The sequence below is a fragment of the Cydia pomonella genome, chromosome 1, assembly GCF_033807575.1.
Source record: "Cydia pomonella isolate Wapato2018A chromosome 1, ilCydPomo1, whole genome shotgun sequence".
Taxonomy (NCBI): domain Eukaryota; kingdom Metazoa; phylum Arthropoda; class Insecta; order Lepidoptera; family Tortricidae; genus Cydia; species Cydia pomonella.
Genome location: NC_084703.1, coordinates 40,044,220 through 40,070,570, shown reverse-complemented (window position 1 = coordinate 40,070,570; position 26,351 = coordinate 40,044,220). Strand labels below are relative to the sequence as shown.

The following is a 26,351-nucleotide window of genomic DNA, read 5'->3' as shown; positions in this document are numbered from 1 at the left end:
ACTCGTTCCTATTTTATCAGACTAAATAGTCATGTCACGAAACAATTTTGCGCTTTAGGTACGTTTCAAATTTCAAGGTTTGGAGCCATCAAGATTTGAGGAGTTGGACCTCATGGAACCCATCATCAGAACTACCTTGACACAAATGTTCCTTCAAAACTTACAAACATAACGAAGAAGACAAATCACCACACGTGAAATATGCTTCCTTAAAAAGTTCCGTTCTGGTTATCATCAGCAATTCTACTTCATCAAATAGCACTGTTGTGTTTGTTGATGAAAACACAAAAATCGTTACATGTTTAGGATTGGACAAAAACTAAACGGGACTAACTTGGATACTAGATGTACTTTCAAACAAAAGGAAATGACGGAGTTCTGAGGTAATAATAAACAAAAAAAAACAATGTTTTAGAACCATTCGATAAAAATGATTTTTTATGTCGATTAAAGTCCTCACAAAACAGTAACGAAGCGTGCTGTTTCAAAAGAATTGTCTCCTAAGAACCTTATGGGTTTCGTAACCCAGAGGTTTTTTAACAGGACTAAAGCATCGTACCTACAGGGGTTTAAAGGTTCAGGCGGAACGCGCAAGTGACAGTGCCAGTGTTGTAAGCGTCCATAAGCTAAGCTCCACAAGCCGCCTACCATCAGTCGGGCCTTTCATGTTTGCCATCATCGACGTGGTATAAAAAGGAAAGGCTACTGATATTTCATTTTCAGGTCCGATATATAAATATAAAAGTAGGCAGTAACGGTATGGGCACGTTGCCGGCGGCATTCCGCGCCTGGCGCCCGGTTGGGCAGCCGACGTCCCAGGCGACTTCACTAATACTGCCTCAATACCCAATACCTACACGGTGACTCGGTGAGATTCCTACTCGGCCAACGGGAAAACTTTTTGCTTGCACACCAGCAATCTCCACCATCCCATTTATATGGTAAATGTAAATGTTTGGTTGGAAGTTTGTTATTGTTACAACGCGTTTTTATCCTGAGTCATTCCTCCCTAAAGGGTTACCCACTTAGCGAGTGCGGTTAACGATCTCCAGCGATACTTCACCTTTTAATTTCAATAATAATCGACGACAAATTCAGAATAAATTATTTTGTTTTTAATTATAATAAGGCTGGGGTAGGGCGAGTGTGTTTGTTATTTTTATATATTATTTATCTTCATTGTTTTGGACAACTTGATACGCTGAGAGATGGTTAATAAATAAAGGAAAAAGGAAGCCTCGAAGACGTAGATTTGTCAGACCTTTCTTACTCTCCAGTTATTCAGTCAGTGACAGTCAAAATATATGAAAACGAGTCACTGTAAGAAAATTATATTTCTCTTCTGTTCGGCCTTACTATGGACCTATAGTTTTATCTATATCGGTGTCTGACTGTTTGTCTTTATTCAAGTTTGACCTACTTCTCAGCTTATAATTTATCTAAAAGAGGATATGACTGTTGACAGAAAAGTACTGTTTAATGTTTATGGTAATTATTTATTAATTCTATTTCCTTGACAACATTTTATGCATATATTTATACATAATATTCAACGATTCTCCTGACTCTTAAAATGAGGCCCGTAATTTTACGATCACGATTATCATGGAACGGTGATCAATGAACAGGAAAACATTTTTGAATATGAGTCATTGGATGTAACAAACAGAGTACTTTGATGACTGTGTCCTTATTATTTTGAGGTAGCTTGTGTCTTTTTCCGTGAATATCCTTTGTCCTTGGCACGTTACGAAAGTGCCCGTAATATATCATCATACAGAATTTTATTAAATTCGGTTCAAGGGGTAACTGGCAGAAATAATAAGTTACTTTTACCTTTGTAATATTAGGCATTGATAATTCAGCTACGATTATTTAAACAAAATGTGTTCTTGAGACATCCATTAGGTACTTGGTTCGATTTTTGTTTGCGCGCTGGTCCGTGTGATATCTCAGTCACTTGCCGTCATGCATTAACGTAAAGGACAAATCAAACGCATTCACTTATAAAATGGTCTTCGAGCACCGTTCTAATTTTAAATACCGGCCAAGAGCATATCGGGTCATGAGCTTTGTATAGTCACGGACAGTTGTTCAGCCATCTCGACCGGACAGATAGACGGACATGGTGAAACTATAAGGGTTTCTATTTGACTACGGAACCCTAATAAGCATCAAAATCATTATCAGGTACCTTTGACGGCGGCCGAGCTATTAATGCTGTCATGGATATTTTAATGTCCGAACAAAAAACCCGTGACTCATGCACGCGGCGCCATTATTCTAGCGAAAGCATACTCAAGATTAAGCGTCCAGCCTTTTATGATAACACTGTTCCACTTGCGACTATTGATTATGGGAAGGATAACATCAACAGATCGAATGAATACATACCATGTATTGGTGTACTTACGGTTAAAGGATGACTCACGCTACACCGGGCCCGGCCCGGGCCAAGGCGTCCGACACGTCTTTTTCTATGACGGCTGATCGGTGATCACATGGTGGTTTCCATAGAAAACGAAGCGCCGGAAGCTCCGGCCCGACCCCGGCCCGGTCTAGTCATCCTTAAGAACGGAAAGAATGTCTGGATAGGAAAACAAATTGTAAATAAGCATTTAATTTATTTGAACACCTAAGTGGGTACTTATCATTTTCGTTGAGGTGGTAGGTGGTGTATTTAAGTAATCAATTAGCGTTGCTGGTAATTAGGACGGCCCCGTTATAATCGATTGGATATCCAGGAAACAATATTATTCGGAAGCCCTTGAGGCAACAACGTCAATATTTTTTTATTAAACCTGATTTTTTTCTTTTTTTGTCTGCTCACGAATTTTTCATTTTCTTAGGTAGTTATGTGAATTACTATTTATAGGTACAATACATTTTATTTACAATAATAGGGATATATACAGAGGTATCTAAAATAGGCCCTTGAGGCAGTGTACCAAGGATGCTGGTGGCATTTCCTCGTTGTACCGCAATACTGATTATTATGTTGTGCGAGGAAGCCGCCAGCTCTTTGGTATATTAAGACACTACAAGATACAGCGACTACTTAGTCTACTTAAATGATAGTTACGTGTGTATATCAAATAACGCAGATGTGCACATTACATCTGCAAATCAAAAAAATCATATGACGCGCGCAATAGATAGGTAAGTAGAAAGATTCAGTTTTTATTAACGTCTTAGTCCGCCGTGTTCACTTTCAAGGTTTTTACAGAATTCATCAAGAACACACATTCTCACACGTCTTAAAATAGCCTTCGCATACTATCTTTCGGAAGAACAACATCTTGTAGCATAGCATCTCACAGTATTTGATTGTTTAGCGTTTAGAATTCCTATTCTTACCTATTTGGTTATAAGTAGTCTGATATCATTTTCCTTTGTTTCTGTTACACAAGTACAGTAAACATTTACTGTTTATATAATAGATGTTTACGAATGTGTTTATAGAACCTTTACCGAATATTTCAAATATCTTTGCAATAGTTATAAGATGTTCCTCCTGTTTGTATTTTAATTTACCACAATGGCAACCGTAGCAGTCGCACGCATCTGGTTACAGCGCATGATACGATTCAATCATTTAATTAAAGAATGACATTCAATGAGCCGAGTCAAGCGTACAAATTGACACTATGTTTTATTGATCACTTGCGTCTTAGGCCGCGGAATGAACGCAAGCGGCACCGGCGCGCGGCGCGGCAAGCGGCAAATCCAGGCCATCATACTAGGGCTTCCAATCCCGCATGCCCTTGCGGGATCTCGGTATCGGCGGGACCAAGATTTTTTTCTGGTGCGGGATCCCGGTATAAAGGGATCCCGCGTTTGTTGATAAAAAAAGGTTAAAAGTGAAACAAAGCATGGTAGGTGACCTAGTGAAACAAAGCATAGCATGAAATAGCATTTATTAAAAAAAGTACAAAAATGTTAAAAGTACTGCAATCACTTTGCGTTTTGGAAATGTTTTCGCAGAAAACACAACATCCCTAACGTTTCGTCACCCAAACTGCTTCGTATCTTGTTGGCAAGATAACCGGCAGCAGAGAACGCTCGCTCTGCTTCTACGCTTGTAGGCACTATTGACTTAAGAGCGTTGTGAGCTAACGTTCGACAGCGCTCGCAAAAGCATGTGTCCCCGTTATACTTTTCAATCCCGCAAATCCCGCGGATCCCGCATGTCGAATCCCGCAGTAAGCGGGAGTGAAAAATCGTGCGGGATCTCGGTATTTCGAGATCTCGGTATACCGAGATTGGAAGCCCTACATCATACATTGCGCTCGACCAAATGTATGAACGGCCATGATTTACGACTCGCCGCGTAGCGCGCCGCTTGCGTCCAGTCCGCAGCCCTACTAGTTGAGATTTTACAACTGGAAGTCATTTTCAACTGTTTGCAAACTGCATAATACTCCGTCTGGTTCCGGACCGCCGACCTATATATATTTTTTTATTGTTTTATAAACTAAAGTAGAAACGGACCGCGATGGTCATTAATTCATTATTATTTTAAAAATCGGACCCCTTAAGGAATTTATTGGTGACCCCTGATATAAGGGTTCCGGTTTTCCTTTTGAGATCCGGAACCCTAAAAATGTTACAAGTAATAATCTATAATTACTTCTGCACGTAGCTCGTCCAACGTAAGTTACTAAATAACATACAACGGAAAAAAATAGTTCAGTACTAACAGAACATTGAACCTTTTGATTTTGGTTAAAAAAAATCACCTGCTTCTTCGAAATGTAAATTTACAACTTAATGCCGGTCCAAGATGTAAAATTGAGGCAATGGTTATTATTATACTGTCCACATTGACCAATCCGTGTGCGTACGTAACGTTAACGGTATTATTTAAATATGCATAATTAAATTACTGTAATCTCTACGGTGAAACTGATCTGCACTTAAGCAAAAGTGTGCATGAAATAAATAGTAGCTAGGTATTTTCGCGTTTACTATGATTACTTTATCATGTCACTGTTAATACATTTTGAGGTTTCCAAAAAGAACAGCAGCGGAGCAGATATGTAAATTCAGGGACAAAAAGTTTCTGGCAAAAATTTCATTTTTGGTGCAAGCTTTTATCGCGGACTGTACTTTTTAGGGTTCCGTAGCCAAATGGCAAAAAACGGAACCCTTATAGATTCGTCATGTCCGTCTGTCTGTCCGATTATGTCACAGCCACTTTTTTCCGAAACTATAAGAGCTATACTGTTCAAACTTAGTAAGTGGATGTATTCTATGAACCGCATTAAGTTTTTTACACAAAAATAGAAAAAATACAATAAATTTTGGGGGTTCCCCATACTTAGAACTGAAACTCAAAAAATCTTTTTTCATCAAACCGATACGTGTGGGGTATCTATGGATAGGTCTTCAAAAATGATATTTAGGTTTCTAATATAATTTTTTTCTAAACTGAATAGTTTGCGCGAGAGATACTTCCAAAGTGGAAAAATGTGTCCCCCCCCCCCCGCCCCTGTAACTTCTAAAATAACATAATGAAAAATCAAAAAAATATATATGATATACATTACCATGCAAACTTCCACCGAAAATTGGTTTAGTAAGTAGTTTTTTTTAATACGTCATAAATGGTACGGAACCCTTCATGGGCGAGTCCGACTCGCACTTGGCCGCTTTTTTTTTCTATAAGCAACTAATACCAATGACAATTCTAAAAACCCCAAACACAATAAGGTTGCATTGTTTTATCACAGAGTTCCTATAGCCACCTTCCAGTTCCATCATCAGATCAGCTCTATGTCCTAATAATATTGCATTGTCATCCGATTTATACATGCATGCAAAATTTTAGCTCAATCGGAAACAGGGAAGTGGATCAAATTTAACTTGCAAGATTTGATTACAAACAACGGGACAGGTAAAACTAAATATAGGTAAAAGCTTGTAAAACATGCGTTATCAACGAAATGGCAAAAAAGTCATGCTTTGACGTGACTGTAGGTACTAGCTCGTAAAGCACGTTGGCTCGGCGCCAACGCAGTTTAGCACGTACGAAGTGTGGGTCGGCTTGTGCTTTTCAACACTAAACAATCTACAAATATCAGCTGTTTATACGAACGATAAAACAATATTTTTAATTCCGTTTTAACAAATTTACTTTTCTTTTTCAGTGCGACAGTTCTGGGTCAGAATCTAAGTCATTATCAGCCACGGTTCATATTGCCTTGACCCCGTTTAGTGAATTGCGTAATCAATCTACCCATTTAATGAACCAATAATAGTGCAACAGTCGTTCTACAGAGAAAATATTTATATGTACGTCAGAATGTATATCTATAATCCTGACAAGATTTTATTTGCCCTCCGCCATGTTGCTGACTTACAATGGTACATACTAATTTATTTTACTAGCAAGGTCGTTGAAGAAATATTTTGAATACTACCTATAATAAAACACATCAATAAAAGGACGAAGGATTGCGTAGCATGCCAATAAACAATGTTGTTTTAAAGGCTTAAATAATGTTTGGTAATTAGTCGTCGACATAGCCGTTAATGACATTTTATTTGACTATACAACGCACATTATTGCCATATGAATGCTGCTTGTAGCGACACTATTTCAGGGCCAAATTGCATCGTGACAGGCTCTGGAATTGCCATTGTATATGATAATGTCGGATTATGAGTTTATCCAAAAAAACTGCGGATGTTATTGGTTCGTAATGATTTAATAAGTAATAAAAAATACAGTGTATTTAGTCATCTGCAATAATTTATGGGCTGAAATGTAACTTATACAACATCAACATCAACTAATTTACTCGCCCATAGAAAATGTCAAGGTCAGACAGCCAAAATGTTTAAGTATGATTAGTATAAAACAGCCAATTTTTTGCTCCAAATTGCTTTTTGCTTTGTTTACCTGACTTGAATCTCTATTTCATTTAAGCGCATTCCCGTTGCGTCCTAAACGCCCAGACTTCGGTTCTCTCCCATATATCTATATAGGTATCTCATCCCAAAAATCAGCAAACAAAATAACCATAGAGCCCTGAAAGGAGCCGGTTTCCCCGCTGTTCTCCTTCACCAAAGAGCAAATGATAAGACGAATTTCCGAAGGATGAAACCATGATGAAACACGCTTTCCAAAATTGAGGTTATTCCTACATGTCCCCAAACGTCATATGGTCTGGAAATGAAAACGGGACCTTTTTATTACCATAGGTATCTAATTTCAGGACAGATTTCTACCTTTCCCGTTTCGAGTGTTCTATAAGTGATCTTATTATATAAAATCCCATACACAAGTTCAAAGAAACTCATTGGTAGCCGGAGTGCGAACTTACCTAGAGTCAGACTAAGATAAGTCTGCAACGATTTTGATAGCATACGCAGTGCAAGTGTTATTTTAAACGTCAAACTTCTATGAAATTATGACGTATAAATAACACTTGCACTGCGTGTGCTATCGAAATTGTTGCAGACTTATCTTGTGTATCTTGTGTGTCTACCTACTTTTGGGAAGCCTCTATTAGGTGCCGCATATATTTCGTTAGCTTTTCTTCGCTTTTTAAATCATAAATACCTTAGTATATTGACTGTTCTAACTTAATATGTTTGACGACGTCTGTAAATATTTTGTAAGCACTCAGTTTCATGATAAGCGGAGCAATCATGTCATATTATATTTATATTTATGTACCGACCTATCTAATCTTTTAAAACACATCTAAAAGCCTCAAGACATAATTATAAGAGGATCTTGATTGTATTTTATCCTACTATCGTCGTTAGCCCAAAAAAGATAGTCTTCGAGAGGGTGTGACAGCAATATCCGTTTGTTTTTAACCTTCTAAAAGGAGGATTTTAACAACTTAGGTCTTAAAACGCTCTTTAAAAATTTGTGAATTGTAACAATTTATGCACAAAAGCTAAAAATATGAAAATTGCTTCTATAAATGCGCAACTTCATTTTTGGGGGAACTAATCGATTACTTTTTCTTTTTTATAAATTATAATTTACAACCAATTAAAATTCAAAAACATGATGTCCGCGGTCCCGAGAACCCACATCCATCTAATTCACGTTGAGACTGAGAGACGAACACTAACCTACGGCTACGGGGCCTTAAGAGCACACGTAACGCAACCGAGAAAGAGAGCTCAAGTCGTATATTTTTTCAACGAGTTTGTTAGACAAAATGAACCTTTACGTAGATGTTAAATCTGGAAGTATGGAGTGTGGAATTAAAAGGAGTGAAATCTCTTTTGGTAGATCTGTTGCAAAAGTGTCCAGCTGTCAGCTATAAATAATAGTCCCAAATCTCTCCAGAGTAGCGCTAGAGTAGCTAAGAACCCAGGCGTTATTGACAGAGTGAATTGCGCTGTCTAGGATTTGTTTTTTTTTTTCAAGTATTCTAGGTATTTTAGCACCACCTATTTAAGGTTTTTTGATGACACTTTTTGGTACATGGAGATTTCATTTTTACCTCCACCTTCCATATCTGGAAGTACTTAACAATTTTGACATAACCTCATGTCAGTTTCGTAATGATTATGCTCTTTGATCAGTTTCGGTTTCAATTCGCATGTAGCGCATTAGAACGTAGCAATTATAAATGTTCTTTGGTGCACATGCTTGCAAAATTCACGTAGTTTTAATTATTTAAACCTATTCAGGCATTATGATAAATTTCAAGTTTAATCAATCAACAAATCGATGAAAAATACAATTTACCAAGCAATTTACAAGTTCTGGTAAGTTCTTTTTATTTTGTACCGCCTTATTTTTAACAGGAAAACATGAGCAGCAGGGCTTGCAGAACTATAGTCTGGCAAACACAACTTGTCAGTCAATCAGAGAAGTCAAATTATACTACTCATCCCTTTCTTATGGGTGCTAGTACTTGCGTAAGATAAAGACAGTATGATTTTCTCTCTGTTTATGTTTGAAATTAGGCAGTTCTGGGCCAAACTATATTTTGTCAGGCAATCCCTTTCTTTCTATTCTCGGCAATAATGTAAGTAATTAGCCTAAAGTTTATACAGAACATTTAAAATTTTACAAATATACCTGTCTATTCATATGTTCTGTTAGAAAATTATTTATACATAACAAATATACATTAAAAAATATTTAAACAATTTTTATATATTATATAGACAAATTAATCAGGAATTTAAAATACTTAATGATTAATCGATTTTGTCATCTCTTGAGTAAATACGTGATTTTTAATGAAGCAGCGACGTGCCTCAAAAATTAGCAGGACTTTATCACCACATCTGTCAGGAATTTCAACCCCAAAACATTTATAATTTTCTGTAACAAACTATTTTTATGTGTCGCGTAGAGCAGGCCTTGTTATCTAAGATACATAACTTTTTTTTACCCAGAGGATCAAACATTGACTTGCCTAGAATAAAAATAAAAATAATTCATGTCCAGATTTGGGGAGTAGGAGTTACGTTTTCTAGGTATGGACATTAACAAAAGATCAATCTTTTATCCTGGAATATCGTGTTGCAAATAGGTTAAATTTAAGCCTCACACGGTTTTTTATTACACTCGGGCAAGCATATTCACTAAAATAAGGCACTTTTTCAAAATTGGACTCAATGATCGCCTGTCGTGTATCGTAAAAAAAATTGGTCATCTGTACCCCTAGTGTAAATTTAGTCGATAGCGAAACGTGACGTACGCGTTTGCGTTAAGTCTCATTTTGTATGGGTTTTTGAACAGCGCGCCAAGCGGGACGTTTTGGAAAGTCAAAAATCTCATACAAAATGACATTTAACGCAAACGCGTACGTCACGTTTCGCTGTCGAAAATATTTACACTAGGGGTACTGAATAACATTTTTCAGAACCAGAATGTCATATTTCCACAAAAAACGGTGCGTAAGTTAGGTCTTCTTTGCTTATTCCTTAAAAGGTATGTATGAAGGTAAGGGCTGGCAACATTAAATAATTATTGAGGACTTTTTAATCGTTATCTGTTATTTTATTAAGTATATAAAACTTTATAAAATAATAGCTCCATACCCTAGTGTCTAAAGACAATTAGCTATGTAACAGAATTTAAGGCTAGACTAGGTATTATCTCCTCTCTCATATGGGTATCAGGTATATGTACACAGAGAATTAAAACGACTCTTATTTAAAACATATTGAAAAAATGTCTACAAAGACTGCCTTTTTGTATACGTTCGGGTGGCGATACCACGCTGACACCGTTACAGAAGAATACCGTCGCGTGCGGCCTTTTGGCACCCCTGGGGCTATACAAACTATGAGAATTGGGTCGTTGACTGATGTTGAATTTTATAATATGTATAATTAAATGGCTTGAAAATTACAAGTGAACATTTCCTGTGTATTTAAAATTTAAAGTTTGTGAGTTTTATTTAACCATGTATCATCCCAATAACATTAAATCAGAAGTAAAATAAAATACCACATATTTGTAAATAAAAAACAACTACTAATAAATAAAGCCTACTACTCAATAGATGAATTTTAAGAAGAAAAAAAGTCTTAGCTCAAAATGTTTCCTGTTTGTATCCATGCCCATCGATCTTTCATAATCTTTACGATTATTATATTTTTAGGAGTAGATTATAGATATAATTAGAGTTGCCTTTGTTTTATGTTCATTTGATTCCATTCCTTGTTATTGTTATTTTGATATATTTAAAACTGCATGTATTTAGTATTAAGATATATATAAATAACTAATTTGCTACACCCTGACAGGGTTCATGTTTCATATATATATTATTTTGTATGTTATACATGAATGCAATAAATAGTATGAGTATCATAACCACATATCTTTTAACTTAAATATCTTTTTGTCGGATATGTGTATCATTAATGTCTTAATATTTCAGATAAATCCATGGTTATATGTGGTAGGTTTCATACAGTTACTCGTACCTATTTATTTCATATATTTAACCTACTGTACTTATTTTAAATTATATATGTAGATCGTGTCATTCACGAAGACGCGTGCCTTGACTCATATTGTCATGTTATTAAAAGTTAGATTTGACAAATCTGCGCGTTATCGTGGATGACACGAACTATAGTGTGCATACCGAAAACAAGTTAGTTGTTTCGGTGTGATAAGTGACCTCGACTCGATCAAAGATTATAAGCCTCACGCGAGCCTTAACGTGCATTCCCATCGCCTTTACGTTAAATGTACATTACAGGCTAACCATTGTAACTGTAGTCTTACCACTAGTTTGACACTGACATATCGAATACATAATTATTATGTATTCGATAGCGTGAGCGTACCTTACTTTTCAACACACGGGGGGGGGGGGGGGGGTAGGCGGTATGACAGATGCAACACTGCATACTAACTTAATACTTATTTCCTCGCAAGTGTGTTGAAAAACGTCGTATGAAACGCGTGTGCTATGATCATTACACACATCGAGTTTCTTATTGCGCGCTCGCTTGCAGCTCGCGCGCACAATATCACCGGAAGCACGGATGTCATGTTTTTTTCATTTCTATTTTTTGTACGTTGATATACTTAGATAAAAAGGTAATCGATACGTTCCCTCAAAATGATAAAATTATCATGATATTACCGATTTTAGAAGCAATTTGTATATTTTTAGCTTTTATTCATAATTTGTAACACATTTTTAAATGCATTTTAGTCCTAGTTCGTGATTTTTTAGGTTTCTGTACCAAAAATATATTTTTCTATCGAGCGTAAGTCGAAAACTCAGAATTCGAATCGATACAAGCCCTCGTAAAAGGACTCGAGTTTGCTGATTAAATTTTTGGCAGTCGTACTGTGATCCAAAAAAGCACTATGACTTTTTAAATATCCATTTTCCGAAACTACTGCACCAAGAGTCCATTTCTCGAACCATATTAGGCTGATATTATTAGTGTGTTGTCATGGAAACCCAGACGATTTGACAGTTAGTGTTTTTTTTTTACAATTATGGCCTGAGACAATTAGTGGATTATTAATATTAGTTTAATGCCGTTCGTGAAATGGCCACAGTAAAACTCTTTGAAATTAGGGAGCACAATATACTAGAAATATAGAACCGTTCTGTGGAATCACAAAACGGGATGCATATTCACTGCTCAGCAATTTAGAAAAAATAAGGGCAAACGATTGGTGGAAGTTCGTAAAAGGACAAGAACACTCGAAAGCTCTAATCAAAGGGTTCAACAGCAAAACTGCTAGGGAGCTTCTAGGGCTCAAAAGACACAAAGCCTGCGCGGTGACTAGAATTTTGACTGGACACTGTAAATTGAACAAACACATGTTTCAAATCGGAAAGAAACAAGACGCGACATGCAGGTTCTGCCATGAGTCAGAGGAGACTGCAATGCACATTCTCTGCTCCTGTGGACCACTAATGTCAAAAATAAGTACCCACCTAGGGCGGCACGTATTGCAACCCTATGAGGTACAGAACATTACGGCCCAAAGAATCTGGAATTTCCTGGATTCAACGGGCATCAGTAATGAACTTTAAAGGGCTGTCACAATAGACCAATGCCTGGTCGACGTGGCATTCAAAGGCCCACAAACTACAATAATAATAATAATAATAAATAATTACTAGAAATAACACTTGAATATTTCGACGGTGCAGTTGTTGGTTCACTACAGCCCATTGCAAACATTCGTGCTACACGCATCCTTATCAGTTACCACCGACAGAAAAGGACAAACTGTACCAAACACATAGTCACGTGTTAAAATTATTAAACTAAATCTACATAACATATCGTAACAATTTGAAACTTCTTGCTTACAGTTCAAGGTCAATATTTAGACTATACCTATTTTTATCATATCATTCACGTGTTAAATATTTGCAACCAGTACCCCTAGTGTAACTTTGATCGACATCATAACGTGACGAACGCGTTTGCGTTAAGTCTCATTTTGTATAGGATTTTGAGTTTCCAAAACGTCCCGCTTGGCGCGCTCTTTCTAAATCCAATACAAAATGAGACTAAACGCAAACGCGTACGTCACGTTTGGAAATCGAATTTATTTACACTAGGGGTACAGTACCCCTAGTGTAAATATTTTCGACAGCGAAACGTGACGTACGCGTTTGCGTTAAGTGTCATTTTGTATGAGATTTTTGACTTTCCAAAACGTCCCGCTTGGCGCGCTGTTTAAAAACCCATACCCATACCCAGTCTTACGTGAGCACCGAGCTCAGTCCCACAAATTTTGTTAGAGACGAACGCATTTATAGATTTTGTAGTAAGTAATAAAACACGCTTAATTTACCATTGCTAGACCTTATAACGTTGCAATAAGGTCCACGAATGGTTCAAGGAACTGCTAACGAATAGTACCGAGATTATAATGAGTTTGACAACAACTGTTGCCGTGTCCTTTAGCCTTACCAAGTTACCACCAGTTTCACACTGACATATTCGCTAGCATGAGCGTACTATTAGAAGTATTAGAACAAATTAAATTATTTTCAGAAAATATTTTATTTTGTTTTTATTTCAAGTAGAAACTCTACTATATAAACCACCTCAACCTTCTAACTGGATCAACTCAGGTCGAACCATACTGTTCTACCTTAGGGATGGCTAGGAGACGCCGCAAGCCTTCAGTAAGAAATGTACTATATGTACTTGGAAAATTCGACCAATGCCGCATGACCCCGGTAGCCGAGTCGCTCAGGCACCTGCCGCGATAGCAGAGGACGCTGGTTCGATTCCAGCCTGGGGCACTGGAGGCCTTGGTCACTTTTTCTTAGTATATGACATTTATTTCAGTTTATAGCGTGAGCGTAACTTACTCGCTGCGAGTGAGATGTACTTATAGACAGTAAGTTACGCAGACATTAGCGAATATATCAGTTTGACACTAATAAGGCAGTAGTGGTAAGGCTACTTGGATCCGAGTCTAATTGTATAGTTATGTTAGATTACTTAATGAATCGTGAATCGTCTGCCACTGAACGGATGATAAACGTTTTATGTTCGTTTATTGCACACTCTAACCCATGTTTACTAAGATAAATCATAATCAGTGATCGGTTATTTGGATTCTCCCTCGCGGGATATCAAGTAGAAAAGTTAATATAGATACGACAGTTTCCCACGATACCGAACAAACATAAAACAATTTAAATTATCTCTAAGGAATTTTTTACTCTTACATGGCAACCAGTTGAGACAAAAACTTTTATTCTTTTCCTAATCTCAACATTTTATTTAAAGCAAAATATATTAAAACCTCCACAAAGTATTAGCTTATATATCTGTCATGATGGAAAAAATACTTCAAAATCTTGACATTGACATTTCATTATTTTCTCTGGATTTCAGTTCTAATTATTTTTGGTGAGCAATAAAACCATTTGACATTGTGGACATTGTTTTTCTCAAACTACCTCTCAGTTGAAAGAAGTGTAATTGACTGTTTGATAACGAATTCATTTATTCAAACAATTAACCCGTAGTAACCATATATTAGCTGATAGACACGCGTACTTACTCGCCGAACTTTTATCCAAACGGTACAAAATGTGCCGCTTTGGAGGCAGCAAATGAGGTGTCAGTGTAAACACTTGTGCACATTTGTTCTATTTAGACAAAAGAACGGTGAGTAAGTACTCGTCTATCAGCTACTTAGATGTTTTAAAGTGTAATAAAATAAACACATTGTATTTTTTTGCCTTTTCTAACAACATAAAGCCCGGATTCCCGGGGCATATCCATACTAACATAATGATTGAGGTCGTTCACCCCATGTCGAATCCAAAAAACCGATCACTGATCATAATATTTCTAGCCACTGGGTGGTCACAATCTTGGTTTTGTAAGTTTAATATCCGCCTTCAAAAAACTGAATAGTATTTCCCACTAGTAGCAGGTTATCTTTTAAAAATAAATAGGTACCCTTAATGTTTTATGTTTTTTCAAATTTATCCGAACAACTTAAACGCCAGATCCGGCAGATCTCGAGCTAATTGTTCAACAACCTCTGAATTTCTGAGAATCTTGAGATAATCGTTGTAATAATGAGTCACTGTAGCCGAAGGTCGTCGGCCTACCTGTTTTAAGACTGTGGCGAACATTGCCACTGCCTCCCAAAGGAAGCATCGCGCACAATAACTTACAAAAAACCGTTTTAGGTACCCAGCGTCACGATTCGAATTACAACAACATTAGTGCGGTTAGTGAGTAAATTAACCGCATTCACCATCACTTAAATATTGAATTGAATGGTTTAAACAGACACTTACTGGCACTGAGTTTATAAAAGGCTTTCTTTGTGCTTTTCGCTTTGGAAATTAGCTGGACATTGTTTTTCTTAAACTAATTCACCTTCGTTATCTATGCACGACTACGAAGCAAGATAACTACGCGTCTTTGTTTAAGAGTTGGTACTTAGATACAATAGAATCGAATTATACTTTAGATCGGCCTGGGCATACCTCGTCTTAAACATTAGATCGTCTTAAATACTCTAGCCAGGCTGACTTGGTTACCCATACAAATTGTACAAATAATTTAATTCAAAATACAAATCAAATTATATAAATTATTCGAACTTACGATACCTACATACCAAGGTAAGCCATTTTGTTCGAATATATAACATTAACATTTTTTAAAAGCTTTTTATAAACTCATAATCTACGCCCTTTAAATACCAGTAATAATCTTATAGATCAGAGAGCGTCATAAAATCGTGGTTATATTTTTTATTCATAAAATTAGTCGTAAAATACCTTATTACACACAGAGTGAGCAGTGAGGTGCCACGGGAATTACGGTTAGAAATAAAATGAAATGACAAACCTCCAAGTTATGAGGCAATTGAGTACGCGTGCCTGGCAAATTAGCCGCGACGTGCCGACCATCGCAGTCTTCTGTCAGGCTTTGTGGGTGAGCCTAGCTAACTATCTAGGTACATAACGCGCTCAAAATATTAACAATCGATGTCGAGGTATTTACATCTACATTTCGCTCGGACGTTGAAAGGAGCTACTGGGGAAGTAAAGGCGGGGGCGCCTTTCAGAAGACCTCTGCCTTCAGCCTTGTGGTCCATGGTGAGTAAGATTGTTAGAGCTCCACAGGATAAATTGTGTTGCTGACGAGTAACCTGTCAAACTGGAAATCCACATATGTGATCGAAGGACGATATTTGCTTGTATCTTTATACGAATAACCTGACAAGGCGTCCTTATGACAAGCGACAAAGTGGAACGTTTTGCCAACCGCCGCGGTCACATATTATTTTGTTACGCGCATTTCACAACATAGGAGTACTAGGATTTGCACGTGAACAAAACCATAACGACGTGATGCAAAAAATCGTTGTACATAACAACTCAAGTAACTCTTCGGGAGCATCTAAGGCATGCAGCCAGATAACAGGTTTCTGAAGGTGCCCCTTGCAAGAGTTTCAGGTCGCTTGATGCCTATCTTGCCTTACGACATTTGAATTACCTACTTACAACATCATCGGGTCTCGGAAGTCGGTCGGCATCTAATGGTACAGTTCATAATGATGGATAGCTCACGGCAACATGATTGATTTCGGTGCTTGATGCTATATTTATTTTTTCTTATGGACTTTTTAATGTAGGTCTACTCCCCTGCTGAGATTAAATAAGTTAGACGGCCTATAAATAGCACCGATTGGCAACGCAACTGCGGGGAAATGTGCGTACCTACATAAGGTGCTGTACTGTACGGCCGTGCTACTCAGTGTTGGCGGAACGTTAATTAGAATTGACCATTACACATTACAAATTGAACCGTAAATCGTAACGGACGGATATAGTTCAATTTGTAATGGTTAATGGTACTACGATACTCCGTAAGGTTACGAGCTCTAGTCCTTTGCTGTCCTTTATAGCATTTTAAACCTTCCCGTTTTTAAGTTATATGTGTTTTTATTATTATTAAAAGCTTTTATTTTATGTTTTTTTTAAGCTGTTTATCATAAAATTTATAAAACATGTTTAGAGTATCTGCAGAGTAATTTTACAGAGAACGAAACAAATACGGAACGACTTTACTGAGCACTTCTATTTTAAAACAAGGCATTGCATAACGAAGAGTCAGGCACATTCACTATTTTTAGAAGGTTTGATGCATATGAGAGCAGCTCAGCTGAGACTTAGCTCTTGAAACTTTATTTATGTACACAATATTGTAAAACAATGTAATTTATTATGTAAACAATAATTTTATATTGACTGTGATTTTCATAGTAAAGGAAACTTTTTGGCTTTTGTCATACTTATAATAATATTTTAGTTTTAAATTGGTAGTTTGTATTTTAGGTTTACTATAATTTACTTTTGATACATATCTTAGTTCAGTCTACTTTAGCTTATTTTTGTTCATCTCATTTACACAAGTTTTACAGTGTAAATACACATTTGAGCTTACACTACTATTCTTATAGTGATCATTAATTTGTACAATAAAAATTTAAAAAAATGTCAAAATGTCTAACAATTTTGGTACTAGAAAGTACAAATCAGAATAAACAATGTCATTAAATAAAATAAATAATGAATCTAAAATAAAAATAAATACTGTAATAAATTAATAAAACTGGTACTAGGTATTAATGACAATAATAATAATAATCAGAATACAGATAACGCCTTGTCAGATGCAGAAGGCGGTGATCTTGGACACGGCGCGGATAGTCCGCCGGTTCCTCTCTCTGCGGCCCTGACCACCGGCAGCTTGGGCCCTGCCCCGCTGCTGGCGGCACCCTAGGTTAGGTTTTTTATAATGTGTTTATATATATTTTGTATTGTTTTGTGAGTGTTTTTATATTTTACTTTTATATTCATATTATAAATGACCTAGCCTAAGACCAAAAATAAATAAAGGAAATAATAATAAGCCCCCAGGGCAGCTTGTGGCGAGCTGAATGGGAAGTGACGTCCCTTGGGTCCCATACCCCCGAGAGTCGGCCAGGTCCCTCTCTCCGGCTTGCCTTGATTGGCCGGCTGGAGTGAACACTGAACAGGGGCCGCAGGATTCTCACCTCTGGCTTGCCTTTACCGGCCGTCCAGAGTGGGGTGTCAGAGCTATATGCTCGCAGGGTGGAAGTGAAATTTGCATAAGACGCGAGTTGGCACAGTGGCTGCTTACAGCCACTGGGTAGAAAGCGGCGCACACCTCTCCACACCCTGAGCCGCTCACGCAATGTTGTCCCCTTGTCGCTCCGTGCGAGCGGCCGTTTTCGGGGACCCATATTGTGAGTTGGCAAGTCACCACCTGCCCATTTTGTCGTGTTTTTAAAAACATATGATCAGGGCAGGTGCCATAGTATTCTCCATAGTCTCGGTTACCAGTCCACTTGCAACTCAACCCAATAGCCCGGTTTATTTTGGTACCCTTTTTTTTACAATAGTCCTACACTAACCGGGGCTTGTCCTTGGGTGCACTGCTATAGTGTGAACAGGGATAATCGTCGGTTGGTGTCACATTACATTTAGAGTAAATTGTCTTATTACAAGGGGCCTCTACGTGTTGGCTTCGGCCCCACGCACGCCTTCCAAATGTCCGGGAACCCATGGTCCCGAGAATTTGTAAAAGACAGACAATAATAATAATAATATAAAAGAGAATTAATGAAAGCATGTTCATAGTAATGTTATTATTTGTATATATTCTTTTACTTCATGGGCAGCCATCGAAATCAATAACCAAAAAAATGTCAGTGCGATTTCGAAGGTGTGCGGGATGCAGATGAGAGGTACCTAAGTATGAGTGCAATGAATCTGCTCCAGTGCTAACTTTTATGTGCTCGGGTACACAAGCCAGCATGCTCGCTGTGTACGAATAATATATGATTCTTCCGCGCACAATAGAGCCGTCCTCGACGCCGCGTGTCACGTTTCTTGTCATCCGTTAATTCTGCTACCCAAGGCTCGACGTGCACTGGAAAATTTAATGTTTGTAATGCTTGATAATTATTACGAAGATGCAACGCCAATTTCGATAGATATCATTATCCATTTCTATGGCGATAACGGAGGTACGAAATTGTATGGGAAAATTTGGACACTTTCTGCTACTTATTAGCTTTGAAGAACACGCTCGTTCTCCGTCCTCGAACCCCTATCAATTATATAATATATATGTACATAGAAATCAACTTCTAAGTGTGTTTTACTACTACTACTACTACTACTACTATTACTACCTACTTACCACTCACTTGCCTAATGAAATGTACGAGTATTCGCTTAGCACCTAAATAGCAATATAATATTAGGTAAACCTTGTGAACAGCAAGTTATTAAAGCCGACGTAAATTTGATGCTACGAAACATGCCTGAAGTGCATTAAGCACGATATCGTAATATAGGTACTAATTACAGCTCTAACAGCTCATCACAGGCAACCAAAATCCCCTTGAAATATTGGATGTTGATCTTCGCAAATTCTAACTTTTTGATTATAGTTCTAGAGCAGCTTTTCCCATGTCTCGAGGCGTAGCGTGACTGAGCCGAAGTCTAAAAGCAATTTCTGATGCAGACCACGTTCTACGTTTCCTGGCCCTTATTCTCCTTGCAGGCGAACGTAAGACTAAGACTAGCAAGTATAAATGTGATGTGTGTCTACATGTACTTAATCAAAGTTCAAAGTTATGCTGGTTGCCCGAAACTAACTAGTTGGCGGTCTATATGATGATCGGAACAGTTCAGCAATGAAGCCGGTCGGTCTACCGTCATCCGTCCGGGTGGACGCGAAAACGTACTAAGTGTCTACGGGCCTTATACGTACATACTGCTTTATTTCTTCGGATACTATCGTAGTTTTATATTTAGTAAATGCGCATTGCGTTAGTATTTAATGTGACTATTTACACCCTTACTTGCGCAAAGATAAGATAATTTTATTAACTCTATGAAGGTGTTTTTAGTGAATTACGTCAACTTCAGGGCATGAGTAAGTACGTTTAAAGAAACTAGATGGCATAGGTAATAAAAAAAAATATATAAAAAGTATTAAAATGTTGCATATAGTGTTGTTGTAACACGTGCATTACATTTAACTCAACTAAACAATTGAAAACTGTGACATCAATGTAATTTCGAACATCGAGCGTCAGAGATAGTACTTACTTTTAGTAGCATATGTATTAACTCGTACTAAACACTAATCTATTTGGAAATAGGCCCTAAGGTAAGTGTACACGCTCGTAGGCGCCTTATAATTTAAAAATAAATTATTTATTATCTCCGAAATGGAGTTATACCGGTGTCTTTGAGAAAGTTACTTAATTTAAGCTCAGGAAACACGGAAAAAACACGGTGTATAAAACAATGGAAGGCATGATTAAATTAAATAATATAGTTTTGCAACAATACCTACACACTGTAATGTCACACATCTTTTTTCTTTGAATTTGATTGGGTATAATCCAGACACATGCGTCCAATATGTGTCTAGATTATACCTATAAGCAGATGATTCGTATCAGCGCCTTAATATAGGGCCACACTGAATTTAAAATATTGAAATTCCTGACAACATTATTATTACTGTTATATATATTTAATATGTAGAGATATATCTAAATGCATAATTGTAAGTACCGTCTCCTTTCCGTTGGGTTTAAAAATGTTGAATGTTCTCCACGGTTTGAGAATTTACTAAACACTCATTCTACCTATGATCGTTATTTTTCAATATTGATACGTTTTTCGCCAATGACTGAAGCCAGTATAACGTAGCGTAGTTTCGCCTCTTATCTGGAATACATAAACATGCTGATTAGGTAACTAATTAGAATATTGTTTTATCTGCTGTCCACCTACTCTCACTTAATCAAAAAAATATTTTTGTTAACGGACCGACAAAAATTTGCTCCCGACTAGTAAGTCCGTTTTTAAGGGTTCCGTACCTCTAAAGGAAAAACGGATCCCTTATAGGATCACTTTTTTGTCCGTCCGACCGTCCATTCGTCCATCTGTCTGTTAAGACAGTTTATCTCGTGAACGCGTGGAGGTATGGAATTTAAATTAAAACCATATACTCAGGTCTTCAGTCCCTTGAAGCTGTGAAAAAAAAAGTTCTAAGTTACGTAAAATTTAAAAGATTCTTATGGCCGTTAATTCCGCAAGAAAACGTATACTTCGCTTTAAATTTATAGGGTACTTCACGTTGGCCTAGAACTATGAATTTTGGCAAATAATATCGTCTGACACTACAAATGCAGAGAATAATCTGAAAACTATAAATGTGTCAAAAATAAAAGAAATAAAAATATAATTTGTACGGAACCCTCAGTCCGACTCGCACTAGTCCGGTTTAAAAAAAAAGAACAATAACGCATACTGCCATTGTTCATTCAAAATGTGCAATATAAACTATTTCACTGTTTTTACACACCTGAGATTAAAAAAAAAAAAAAATATATATATATATATATATAATTGGTATTTGATTTTACTAAGCGGTGTTCGCACGGCCATACACAACGGAAATTCACGAGCGATACAAATAAGGTAATTGATCTCCTTATCTCACTCTATCCATTAATTTAAAATTATCGCTGTACTAAGTGGTGTAGGCGCGGTTTTAATAATTGGCTGTTTGCATTGATTTTTCTTAGTTGATACATGTTTTTACAAGCTTTTATTTAGTTTCATCTGTCCCCTTGCCTGTAATCAAATCATGCAAATTAAATTTGACCCACTTCCCGGTTTCCGATGAAGCTGAAAATTTGCATACAGTAAATAAGTCGGGTGACAATGCAATATTATGGTACCATCAAGATGATCTCATGATGGAAACAGGAGGTGGCCATAGGAACTCTGTGTTAAAACAACGTAACCTAATTGTATTTGGGGTTTTTAGAATTGACTCGATTAGTATAAGTTGCTTGTGGAAAGAAAAGTACAGTCAGCGATAAAAGCAATGCAGTGGTGGGTATTCGTACAACTTCCCATGAACACTACTTTTTTTTTAAATGTTCACACTGAAGAACTTTCCGTGCCAAAAAAATTTGCTACAATAAGGTGAACAATTTCTTAATTAGTCCTTTCATGGGTGTCATTACTGTTATAACTACGGGTATGAGGTCGAAAATGACCTGATACGTTATTAACTCATATTCATATCCCTCCCTCGTGTCTTCGAGGCTCGAATAATAAACGAATCGAGCAATTTACTTTTACTGTCAGACTTCCCGTGCTCGAGCACCATAGATTGCCGGGATGTTACATGTACTTACCTCCACATAAATAAAAACATAAATTTATATTACGCCAACCGACTTCCTTTCCAATTACCCGACGAAGTGCATTTACCTATAACGATCTCTTTATGACTGCTTTGCTACCAGCATTACGGTATCAAGGTATTTCGATTGAGAAGCAGCTTTCGCTCGGAGAAAAAACAGTTAAAGACTTAACTGCCTATCTCATCTTTTCAAAGGAACCGATTCAAACGCAACAAGAATTCTTAGATTGCGACAGATTCTGTCACTCTAACCCTCTTACCTAACACACATAAATTTGACTAGCCTTGACATATACGAATACCTATGTTGTGATTTACTCTTAATGCATTGGAATGGAATAGGATGGAACCGTATATACAGACTTGGGACACCGTCGCGTCGAACAGCGCGTGAACAAAGGTGACATGGTTTAACCTTTGCATTCTTATTGAATTGCACTTTGAAAAGTTAATTTGAACACTCGTTAATAAAATCATTTTTAAAACACGGAACATTTACTAGCTTTTCGTAAATACAAATAAATGTGATATACTTTAATATTTTGGGCTGATACTGTAAAAAAAATTAAGAGTGTTTATACACAATTTGATGTACTCATTTGATTTCATTATAAGAGTTAGGTGCTTTTAAAATGTTTTGTGTGGAATTTGTTTACAAAAATCGTAACACCTAGGAAGTTCAATATTCGATCCATTAAGTGGCACAAAGCTAAGGTGTTACTAGAGAATGCGTCCAAGTAAAACACTTTCGCCCGTGAAGGTCGTGCGCAAGTCCGATTTGAATATCTACTGTCCGCGCGTGCCATAATGTGGTAACTGTTTATTGTGACTACTTTACTTACATAAGATGACGAAGGTTCATAACGAGATGAGCACACTCGCTGTCGCTAATCAGCTGTTACGACACAAACGTCGAAATCGGCATTGATATTCTATTAGATGCATAAACACACTGCTAGTACAGGCACTGTCGTAGCTGAACTAAACATCCAATGGTAGGGTATCAATACACTCAACTCCCACATACTTGCCCCTTTTGAGATAGGTAACCAACAGTTCTGTAAGTTGAAGTAAGATAAATAAATAGCTCTAGCTAATACCACGTAATACTTAAGATCTTTGAGCTGTAATTTTCACGTTAAGTAAATACGACGGTCAAGCGAAATGAATTGAAATTATTGTGTCGGAATTTTTACCATATATACGTTTTGTCATCCGTTCAAAACCAAGTGGAAAATACCGACGACCACCCTTCGTGGACTTCGTGGTCACGCGATGCGTCGAGTTGTCGCATAGTCGTGGTGTCAATGGCATGGGATGACTGCAATCAGGTGACCCGGACGACTGACATACCAAATCCAAAACTGCAGGTTACATTCTGGATGAGTTTGCGGTGAAACAATGACATGATTGGCACAATGACATGAATGCAGTGAACCGTTACTTGATCATGAAAGGGCCGTTCCGATCATTTTAGTGGTGCTTATTGAACCGCATGCATTTGTAGACGCTGCTGGGAAAACTGAATATTTAAATTCACTGTAGGCAAATTCCTGGTCGTTATGGAACTTACGACCCATTGTGCCAGCCCTCCGTGACAAAGTAAAGCCGGAAGGTCCGAACACGAACCACCGCATTAACCGAACGTCGAATAACATGGAAAATTTCTATGTCGTGTTAAACTCACGCTAACATTCAGTAAGTACCTACGGCGTACTCATACCTATTTGGGCTTGGAAACGCTGCGGGGCTCCAGCTGTGAGTGAGGGGGCTTCCTTTTTCTTTACAAGGATAATCTGCTACACTACGTATTTGTGTTTCGGTATCAAAACAGTTAATAACAAGCAAACATTTCGCATGAATACCTAAAGGGTTCATTCCTCGTAATTATTTACTACTCAAGTACCAACACTACCTATCAATAGAGTTATTCTTGTGTTTTGTTGTTTACTACCACTTGGACATTATTAACATTATCAATTCATAGTTACTACATAAGTAACTTGTGTAAAAGTAGACACTTGCTTACTTTAAAATTCCTTCTTTCAAACTGTCAAAATGATTAGCTTTGAATTTATATGAAAAACATAAGTAACAATAATTTCACAGTTTTAGTCTATCTGTTTATTAATTTAAATGATGTTTAACAAATAAGTTTAAATGTATTTGAAATAACTGTTAAGTTTCTTAACAATTTCTGGTGCCTTATTTCGTGCATGGTGTGAAACAATTTCTTTTACATTACATGTGGAATATACATATACGTAACTATGTCGAAAATAGATATAAACGTTGTACGATACATGTGCGAATAGGTAATTTTCTGTTTTTCGAACTTGTATCGTAATGTATTATTAAATACAGGCAATATCCCTGTTGTACGTTTAACACGCACGCTGTTCTTGTAGAATTAACAACATGACTATAGTATTTTTCAACCTCGATGGGTAGGCTGACAGAAATCAATTCAATGCAATATTGCGAAGATTTGGCGTTTTTAGGTTATAAATTATATGGAGAAGACACCTCACCCTACCCACCGAGTTTGAAAAAAATTATATTAGAAGCTCATTGTAAAAATTAGTCGAATGCCTCAGGGCCACAATCTCGACGATGCAGATATTTTCAGACACATTGAACGGACAAGTTCACTTAATTTCCACTGTTTTGAGGGAAGTGCTGGTTTGCGTCTCAGATCAACACACACTAGATGGTTCAAATTAACAGCCTTATGTAAATAGTCGTAAATCTCGTAATATTACCAGTATTACGGCACACTGGCGATGGCATTCCCATTTCGTTCCATAGGTAGACTTGGAATGCAACTTATGGCCCGATCCGAATTTTAAATTTCGTAAAAAATTTGCTAAATATACGATATGGATCGGATATGTCAGTGTCCGAAATTTTCACGTATCTTAAAGTCGAATCGAGCCGTTAGTGGTACGGTTTGGGAGGTAGCATTTGGCAAATATACCTATGTGAGGTAACCTTAAGTCTTCGTATGGGTACTTGTATTACTCGGCGTTAGAAATTGTCGTGACCTATCTGTACCTACAGTGAGCAGAACACGAAACAGAAATGTTTAATCAGTGAATTTATTTATAATTTAATGGTAAATAGTTGATATAGGTAGTTCATTTCGGGGACAGGGTGCGATGGCCATCAAGTGCCAAGATTTTATTTTAATGTTTATCTGATAATTCTACAAAGGTGCTCCAAAATCATAATAATCAGTATAAAAGACATTATAAAAACATATTTTATTTTTCAATTTAGTCTTTTAGTAAGCTTACTCACATAGACCATTGATTTTCTAGTTCTGTTCATTAAAAATATATATAAGTATATATATATTGTTAACCCTTAAAACATGCCTTCACAGCGACCATTACTTCGCTATGATCTATCATCCAAAAATTTGTAGCTTCTGAGACGCTCGAGGCTAGATCTGCCGAATCCCCCATATTCGTTTTCTAGCAATTTAAACACTGCATGACGTATGGCTGCCACTGCAGCATTTCTGCCTTTTGTTCGGCCGCTGTGGAATACGGAGAAGTAGAGTACCTCAAGGTTCCCCCAAAATCAAGGTGCATATCTTTAGTACACATGCATTTTTTTCACACGGAAGTATATTTTTCCGATAACTCACGAATAAATAGAATTATCTCACTAACAGGTCTATATTTTTTTTAATTTACTAGGCAGGAATCGCTTTGTAAAATCATACCTCTTTTTACTGTTTTCATCCACTAAAAGTATTTAATCATCATTACTTTTGAATCACCCCTCGTATAATGCAGCGTACCGGAGGAGGTAGAGGTAGTCTATGGCTCGCGTGGGTAGCGGTGCCGGGAGCGGGTCTACATACGCTGCTAGATACATTTTATTAGCTCACTGACTCGATAACCATCTGAGTAACGAGGCTCGGGCGATAAACGCTCTCCAATACTATTGCAACTGTTTTTACGAACTAAATGGGTGTACCAATTGCGTATTCATTCCTATATTATGCGCGATCGTTTATTAATACCTCTTAAGTATATTAAAATTATGAAACTACACTTAAGGCCAATGAAATTACATTTTATATACAAACCATAAAGCAAATC

The 26,351-nt window shown here is 37.1% G+C and overlaps 1 protein-coding gene across 2 annotated transcripts in view; it reads left to right on the top strand.

Annotated features, from left to right (window-relative positions):
• The window catches only part of LOC133523174 (beta-1,4-glucuronyltransferase 1), a 73,923-nt gene that overhangs the window by 12,479 nt on the left and 35,093 nt on the right, over window positions 1–26,351 (top strand). The gene's annotated exons all lie outside the window — the stretch shown is intronic.